Source organism: Nyctereutes procyonoides, unplaced genomic scaffold (genome assembly GCF_905146905.1).
Source record: "Nyctereutes procyonoides isolate TBG_1078 unplaced genomic scaffold, NYPRO_anot_genome, whole genome shotgun sequence".
Taxonomy (NCBI): Eukaryota; Metazoa; Chordata; class Mammalia; order Carnivora; family Canidae; genus Nyctereutes; species Nyctereutes procyonoides.
In genome coordinates, this window is record NW_026575125.1 from 98204436 (window position 1) to 98213405 (window position 8970).

The following is an 8970-nucleotide window of genomic DNA, read 5'->3' on the forward strand; positions in this document are numbered from 1 at the left end:
AAGAGGAGAAGTCACTCCTTACTACTTCAGTATCTTGCCAGGATACTGAAAAAAGTACAAGCAAGTCTATGCAGCTTCATTTTGGTTTTTGTAGACTAGGACAGATGCTGGAGTAAGAAGACAAAGCAATCATAATCACCCACAGCTAATTTTTTTCTAGCAACAGCTGAGAGTAGGCAGAATGGAAAACAAACAAGAAATTAAATAAGACAAAATTATTCAGAGGAGTGAGAAGCTCAGAATGAAGAGTCACATGGACATGCAGTGATGAATCCCCTCCCCCACAAGCAAACAGGATAAGTATTGTGGCCAGACACACCTGGGCAGCTCAGTTAGTCATGTATTCAACTCTTGATTTCAGCTCAGGTCATGATCTCAGGGTGTGAGATGGAGCCCTGCATTGAGCTGTATTGTGGGTGTGGAGCTTGCTTAAGATTCTCTCCTTCCTCTTCTCCCTCCGCACCTCACACTCTTTCTCCCTCTAAAAAAAAATTAAATAAGTACTGTGGCCAAAAGACAAAGGTTTCGCATATTTTTTTCCTTTAGAATTGATTATATTTATTAGAAGGGAAGGTTCTAGGCTTATCTTGTGTTAGAGGACAACCTGAAGCTAATGGTATCTACATGGAATAAATTGTGCTGCCACTTGAGTCAATGGCTCCCAATTCTAACTATGCATTCAAGTCACCACCTGGGGATCTGCTTAAAAGTGCCATTTTGTCAGCATCAGCCCAGATAAGGTGAGCCAGAACCTTTAGAGGCAAGGCCCATGCACTGGTATGTTAAAAAAGTTTACCCAGATGATTTTAGCGCATATTGAGGGTAGATAATTACTGAATTAGGTGGAATAAATCTTATTATAGATACTTGAAGAAAATTACAGACATGAAAGTAGGGATACATACATTAACTGTGATTGCCCTCAGTCAGCAAAATATGACTAAAATATCCAATGCCTCATCGTCAAGCTGAAGGTTTTAAAGAGACACAAAGTTGGGGATCCCTGGATGGCTTAGCAGTTTAGCGCCGCCTTCGGCCCAGGGTGTGATCCTGGAGTCCCGGGATCAAGTCCCACGTCGGGCTCCCTGCATGAAGCCTGCTTCTCCCTCTGCCTGTGTCTCTGCCTCTCTCTCTCTCTGTGTGTGTGTGTGTGTGTCTCTCATGAATAAATAAATAAATAAATCTTTAAAAAAAGAGAGAGACACAAAGTGAAAATTGAGTGAAATGAAATCATAACACTATATATAGAATTTCTCGGATAAGTCTTTAAGTGAAACATGAATAAATGAAAAGATATAGAATGACAACTCCAAAAAAAAAAAACACTACAGGAGAGAACAAGGGAGAGAAAGGAGGAATGAAGGGAATACAGATAATGAATCCATGCTTAAAGTAAACATTTTCCATTAAAGAAAAATTTCAAGAGCATAGTCATTGAAACAAGACATCAAAGACAAATGATAAAACAATGGAATTAGGAAAATAAAAACGGGGACTACAGAGATAAGAAAACAAATTGAAAAACCAAAACAGCATTACTGAATTATGAATCATATACCATAAAAATGATGAAAGAAGAAAGCAGAGGTCATGATATTAATATCAGAGAAGACTGAATTCAAGGGGATAAAATCATGTTTTGATAAAGGACACCATCCACAATAAGGATATAACTGCCATAAATATTCATATGCCAAATAACACAATTAGAATACACAGAACATACATAAAATGCAAGGAAAAATATCCAGAAATAATAGGAGTAGACCTTAACACATTTCTGTCATTTAGGACAGATGAGATAGACAAAAAAAAAGGCAAGAATAGCCAGGATGATGAGTATAAGAGAACAGAATTAAGAGCATTATGAAGCTGCAAAGACTAAAAGAGTTTAATAATGAAGAAGAAATAGGTAGATAAATGGAATCCAATGGAGTCTAGAATTAGACTGATATACATATGACAAAGGTGGCATTTCACATAAGCAAAGAAGATATAGATAATTCAATTACTGATGTTGGGACATGTGACTGTTTCAGAAAAAGATTGAATTTCTTCCTCAATAAAATAAATCCTCAATGGATCAAAGATTTCAACAGTATAAAAAAACAAAACCATGAAATTACTAAATGCAAACACAGGGGGATTAATTTATAAACCTGAAGTTAGAAGCACTTTCTAGGGACGTCTGGGTGGCTCAGCGGTTGAGCATCTGCCTTTGGCTCAGGTCGTGATCCCATGGTCCTGGGATCGAGTCCCACATCGGGCTCCCTGCAAGAAGACTGCTTCTCCCCCTGCCTGTGTCTCTCTCTCTCTCTGTGTGTCTCTCATGAATAAATAAATAAATCTTTAAAAAATAGAAGCACGTTCTAAACAGGATTCAGAACCAAACCAAACCAAAAACCCAAAAAGACAAAACTGACTACAATTAATGTAAGCCTTTTTATTGAAAATGTCAAAAACAAAGAGACTGGAAAAGTGTTGCTGCATATATGACAAACAAATACGTTCTTTCATTTACAATAAGGGTTTCCAAGTCAATAACTAAAAAATTAACAACCTCAAAGAAAACCAGGCAAAGAATAGTAACAGGCATTTCTCAGAAAAAGAAATACAAATGACCATTAAACACATGAAAAGATGTTCAATCTTATTCATGATTAATGAAATAAATAAAAACAGCAATGAAGAAGCCTTTTTCAGCCATTAGATTCTCAGTAATTCAAAAGCTCACCATGATGAAGAGTAATAGGCACTCTCATAACTCTCATAGGCTGTCAGTAGAAATGCAAATTGGTCCCACCTCTGGGGAGGATAATTAGGCAATAGAGGCAGGTCATGTACCCAAGAATAACCACTACTGGAAAGGGAGCCACTTAAAGGAAATCTACTTAAAATGAGAACCAGAATATCATAGTTTTTTTTTATTTAGTTGGAATTTTATCTTTAAAAATAAATTACAATTACAAAAGTCTACTACATCTTATTTTTTAAAGAAAGTTTTAATGCAACTATGTGTGTATTCTTCAAACAGTAAATAAATCAAATGTTAATTGTGACTTTCTTTGCTGTGGCTTTTTTGACAAAAATGGCATCATAGCACAATAAGGCATCCTTCTCATTATTTCATAACAGGATCATTAAGAGTAAGTTTTACAAAATATTTAAGAGCTTAATCAGTTTTCCCAAGGACTTCTCTTGATTCCTGACATTCCAATTATCCTATTTTATTCTACCTATCTTGTCATTGTGTAAATTTGTTCTTTTCCTCAAAAGTTAACTTTGCCAAGTCCTCACCTGCCAATAGATTTATGGAAGTCAAGCAAATCTCTATCACTTTCATCAACCTCAGTAAGTCTTATGTCTTTTACAAAATTTGAAATTTCACTTTGCATTTGATTTTTACTCTCTTTTCATTGCATAGACTGTCTAAAATATTTATATGATACGCAAGGATAGGCTCCAGCGCTGAAAGTGTTAGATGAGAAACCATTTCCTAAGTGGTCAATTAACTAAAGAATATTGTTGTGCTCTAATGACTTTTGCTTCTCCATAATATCTTGTTTAACTGTGAGGGCTGAGAAAATGAATACTTAGATAATAAGGATTTCCTGTTGCATACCAAAATTTTAAAATGCATCTACCCTTTGTATCCTACCTAGAATATTCTTTTCCCCTCTGTTAACTCCTACTCAACTTTCAGGAGTCAGTTCAAGTATGAATTCCTCAAGGGAGCCTTTCCTGGTCCCCTTAACTAGGTCAAATGCTCTATTACAGGTTCTCATCACACCTTTGGAACACGTACCATGGCTCAATTCTTTATTTCTGTAATTTAATTAATGACCATGTTCTCCACTGGACCATTTACTTCACAGAGGCAGAAGTTATATCTTCCACAGAGTAGTTCCTCAATAAATATCTAAAGAATAAGAACAAAGAACTAAAAGTACCCAAATGTCCATGGTGTTAAACAGCCATTTTTTTAAATGAGCTATATCCTAATACAGAATGATTTCTTAAGACATATTAAAATGAAAAAAAAGCTAGGTACAAAAAAAGTCTACAGGATTCTATTTGTCCAAATTTACAAAGACTATATATATATGCTAATGGGCACATAAAATACTTTGAGAAGAAAATATTAACAGAGGTTACCTTTGGGGAGTTGGACTAAGAGTTATGAAGAGGAAAACTTTAAGTTCCCTTTTATACACTCCTATGCTGTTTGAATTAGTTTACTACATTAGTGTGCTATTTTTAATTAAATAAAAATGCTTTGTTTTTTGATAGAGGGCACAATGCTGACCAGCAGAGTGAGACAAGAACTTGAAAGTCCTGCAATCAGGCAGCAACTGGAAGCCATAAAGAGTTGAAACAACCTACTATATTCCCTGTATCTTGGTTGTTGACTACCATTTCCCCAGTAACCAAACCAGAAAACCAAGTCATCTTTTCCTTTTTCTTAGCCTTAGATTTAATCAGTTATTAAGTCCTATTTGCCCTATTACCAAAAACCTTCCCATTCCATTCTCTCCTCATCATTCCCACTGCCATTGCCCTAAATCAGCTACTTATCATATCTCCCTTGGACTACTACAATATCTTTTATTTGATGCTTCCAGATTCTACTCCTACAACCCATCCCCTTTCCTGCTGCTAGAATAATCTTCCAATCTAACTCTTCCAAAACAAAGACTAACAAACCAACTCAGACTCTTCTGTTACTCTTTCCCATGACCCTTAACATTTCAGCTATCCTAGTACACCTTCATTTACCTGAAACATCTCATTAGCTCCTGCCTCAGGGATTTTACATATATCCCTCATTTCTTTGATATTCTTCCCTTCCCCATTTGCTTAGTTAACTTCTGCTAGTATTTCACCACTTCTTCCCAACCCACACCTCTTAGACTAGATCAGCTCCCATCGCATTTTTCCCTTATCCTTCAGAACACTCATCACACTTATGTTTGTTTTTCCCTTAGTTGTCTTCCCCACTTCCGTCAAGAGAAACTCACAGTGCCTGACTGAGTTTGGCACGTAGTAGTAGCTCAAAAAATTATTAACTGGCTGACAGTCTGAATGAATAAATGAATCCAAATTGTTTAAATCCCATCACTGTCTCTTTATCATCTGAAAAAGGACTATATGACTTTACTTCATGATTGGGCTCCTGCATGGCTCTCCAGGCTCTTCTTCACTAACGTAAGCCTTTGAAGCTCATGCTCTAGCAATCTGAATACAAAGTTCTGGTAACAAAACTTACTACTTCTTCTTGCCTCTTTGTATATATGGATCCTGTGCCCCTTTGTATATATGGATCTTGTCATATCAATTATTTCTCCCTTCTTCTCCTTCATGTATACCTATTGAATACCCACTCACTCATAAAAAGTAGCTAGAGGTGTCTCTTCAAAGAAGTCTTCTCTGATTTCCTAAAGTTCCTTCATGCTTCCTCTGTGCTTATTCTAAACTTTGTATGTCTTTTTCTTTTTATTGCATTTACCATACTGTGAATATTCTCCAGGCAAGAATTTTTGTCTTATCTTTTTCCTCTAATACCTAACACATAACTAGTACAAAGTAAACACTAAATGTCTGAAGTTAATTGAACACAGATTGTGTGTGTTTGAGTATAAACTATTTACAGTATAGTAATACCTGCATACTTAGAATTTTTCCTGAGCAATAGAAAATATTATCAAGAATTTTATATGTAGTAACTCCATTAACTGCACTGAAATAACAGCAAATGCATAGTTTTTTTTTACATCTAATAAACCTTCATGCTGCTGGTTGAAAAGCTGTATAAAACTTTGTCTCCCTGGGACACAGCCAAATCTAGGGCAAACAGACCTTTTTTTCTCACATCTAAGGTTTCAAATCCATGTGGCAAGGAAGGCAAAGCAAATGGCCTTTATAGACTATGCAATTTAACAGCAGTGAACAAACCAGCCATTTGGTGCCCATGCAAGCATTCCATGCCATCCTTTCAGGTCACATGAAGGAATTGGGGCTAGCATAGCTAATGACAGATAAAAAAGAAAAGCAAAAATAGCTTTTCTTTCTACACAGGGACTTTCAAACTCAGAGATACCAATTCTGAGTTAGCAAAGCCTAGCTAGCCACTGCCATTATTTAGTCCCAGCATTTAGATTAAGAATCAGTAGGATCATCTTCCAGGTGCACAGAGAAGTTAATAAAATAATAAGTAAAGCCTTTTTTTGGCTTCCTAAGGCCTCTCCAAGGTATACCAAATCATTCATCACCATTAGGCCTAGTCAGCATTAAATCATTTCTGTTTGAAGGCCTTTCTGACACAGTCAAGATTTAGCCCATTTGGTGATCCCTATCTTCACCCTAGTGATGTTGAAGTTATTTAGATCATATTCATCTAGACTTATCTAGGGCATTCCTGTAGTCTGTAAGGAGTCTCTCTCGAATCTTTCTTTTGGAACACCACAGGTCAAAGGCAAACTACCCATTTTTCAAGGTCAAGCCAAATTCTATCACCTTCATGAAACTTTCCTAGTTAATTCCTCTCCTACCTAAACAAAAACGTTCTCTGGATTTTTATGGTGCCAACAGTCTATGTCCCATGAGTAAAGGTTTGATGATATGGTGCTATGCACTGTTTTCCAATTGTTTGATGCAGGATATTTTTTTTCTTCCCAAAGGAGAGTGATAGGAAGATCCTCTAGGGCAGAAATCAAGGCTTCCCATTTGAGCCCAGTTTAACAAATGTCTTCTTGCACTTATTATGTTCTATATTGTAGCAGTTAGGATGCTTTTGGTTGCAAACCACAGAAACCCACTTGAATAGCTTAAGTATAAATGGTGACTTAATTAAAGAATATAGAATTATCTTATATGACCCATTGAGAGAAATACAGCTGGACCAAAGGAAATGGACTTTTATCCCTCTATCTTTCTTTGCAAACCAGTTTCTCTACCGTGAGGACCAATATGGTAAAAAGCATAGTTCTGCCTGGGTGGCTCAGTGGTTGAGCTCCTGCCTTTGGCCCAGGGCATGATCCTGGAGTCCCAGGATCAAGTCCCACTTCGGGCTCCTTGAGGGAAGCAGGGGAGCCTGCTTCTTCTCTCTGTGCCTGTGTCTCTGCCTCTCTCCTCTCTCTGTGTGTGTGTGTGTCTCTCATGAATGAATTTTTTTTTTAAAAAAAAGCATAGGTCCAGATAATCCTTGAGCATACATTACTGATTTAGCCATGCAAAGGCAAGATCTTTCTCAAAGTTCCAATTCAAATTTATGTAGCATAGTCTCTGGCCCACATTAGATCATTCCAGATAGACATATAATGAGATAATATTTTAAAAATTATTTGAATATAATATGGCTAAGATTTTTAAAAAGAGGTAAATTTATGGTTCCATCAGAGCAGAAGAAGGGAAAGGGGGTTCAAAGAATGTTATTTGAAGAAAGAGCCTTAGTGGTTCAGTGGTTGAGCATCTGCCTTTGGCTCAGGTCATGATCCCAGGGTCCTAGGATCCAGTCCCACATCAGGCTCCCTGGGGAGCCTGTCCCTTTCTCTGCCTATGCCTCTCTCTCTGTGTGTGTGTCTCTCTCGTGAATAAATAAAATATTTTTAAAAAAGTTAACAGGTAAGAAAGGCATTCCAAGTAGAGGGGACATAATGAATAAAGAAAGACATGGACACATGAAACAGAATGGTGTAGCTGAGCATCTCCAAGTAGTATTAAATAAGAGTCATAACATGTTTAAAAAGAGGCTGGAGAGATAGGCAGGGGCAAGGTCATGAAAGTCCTTGAATGACATATAAGAAAACTGGTTATATGTAGACTATGGTATAATCTGATTTATGTTCTAGATCACTCTGACAGCTGTGCAGAGAATGAATTTGGAAAAAAAAAAAGAACATGTCCCAGCAACTCAGCATGAGGTATGCATTTAGTCATACTGTAATAAAATCTGGTTGAATAAATGTAATTCATAACATCCTATTGCTGGCCAAAAATTTCCTAACAGATCATTATCCATTTGATTACTATTAGCTCTTTCCTCACCTCCCACGTTCCAGGTAGGTTTGTTTATGTATTCCAGTGACTAAGTACTAGATTTTAGATTCCAGGTATTCTGTAGACCTTCATACTGCACAACAAAGGCATAATTAGGAATCAATGGCATAGGGCTTAAGAAAGAATCTCTAGCCTGGGACAATGTGAACTCTAATTGAGACCAGCTAGCCTGGGGGATTAAAAAAAAAAGCTTATTAGGTCACCTAGTGAGATTGGATTTAAAAAAGCCACATGATTCCCAAGACTTGCCTTATCCCAGCACTTCATAGGTACATTCTCAGCTATCTTTCTCTCTCCTTCCTATACCACCACCCATTACATCTACCCCATCAGCCTACGAACAGCTGCAACATTCCTTCAATGATGGTAATCTGTGATTGTGAGTCAGCAACTAGAAAAGAGAGAGGACAATCCAACTGAAATGGTTATGGACTGAGGAGACATTTGCATTTGCCCAGATCATGCCTATAGAGCTGTTTTGAGTACACAACACTCTCTTGTCATTTTCTCAATCCTATCAGCTAACACATTCAGTGATAGTTACCATTTGTGGCTCAATGGTTTAGCGCTGCCTTCAGCCCAGGGCGTGATCCTGGAGACCCGGGACTGAGTCCCACGTCAGGCTCCCTGCATGGAGCCTGCTTCTCTCTCTGCCTGTGTCTCTGCCCCTCTCTCGTTCTGTGTGTCTCTCATGAATAAATAAATAAAATCTTTAAAAAAAAAAAAAGAGAGAGAAACTGTTTTAGCAAAGCAAATCCAGCCCTCCAGCTCTCCTTGACTAGAAAAGTTTTCAAGATCTCATTCATTCTTTTTTTCTCACTCTCTCAACAGAACATTTTATTTGAGGAAAAAAAAAAAGCTCAGACAGCTACTAAAGTTTATCACTCAAGAGACACACTCAAAGGTCACCCAAAG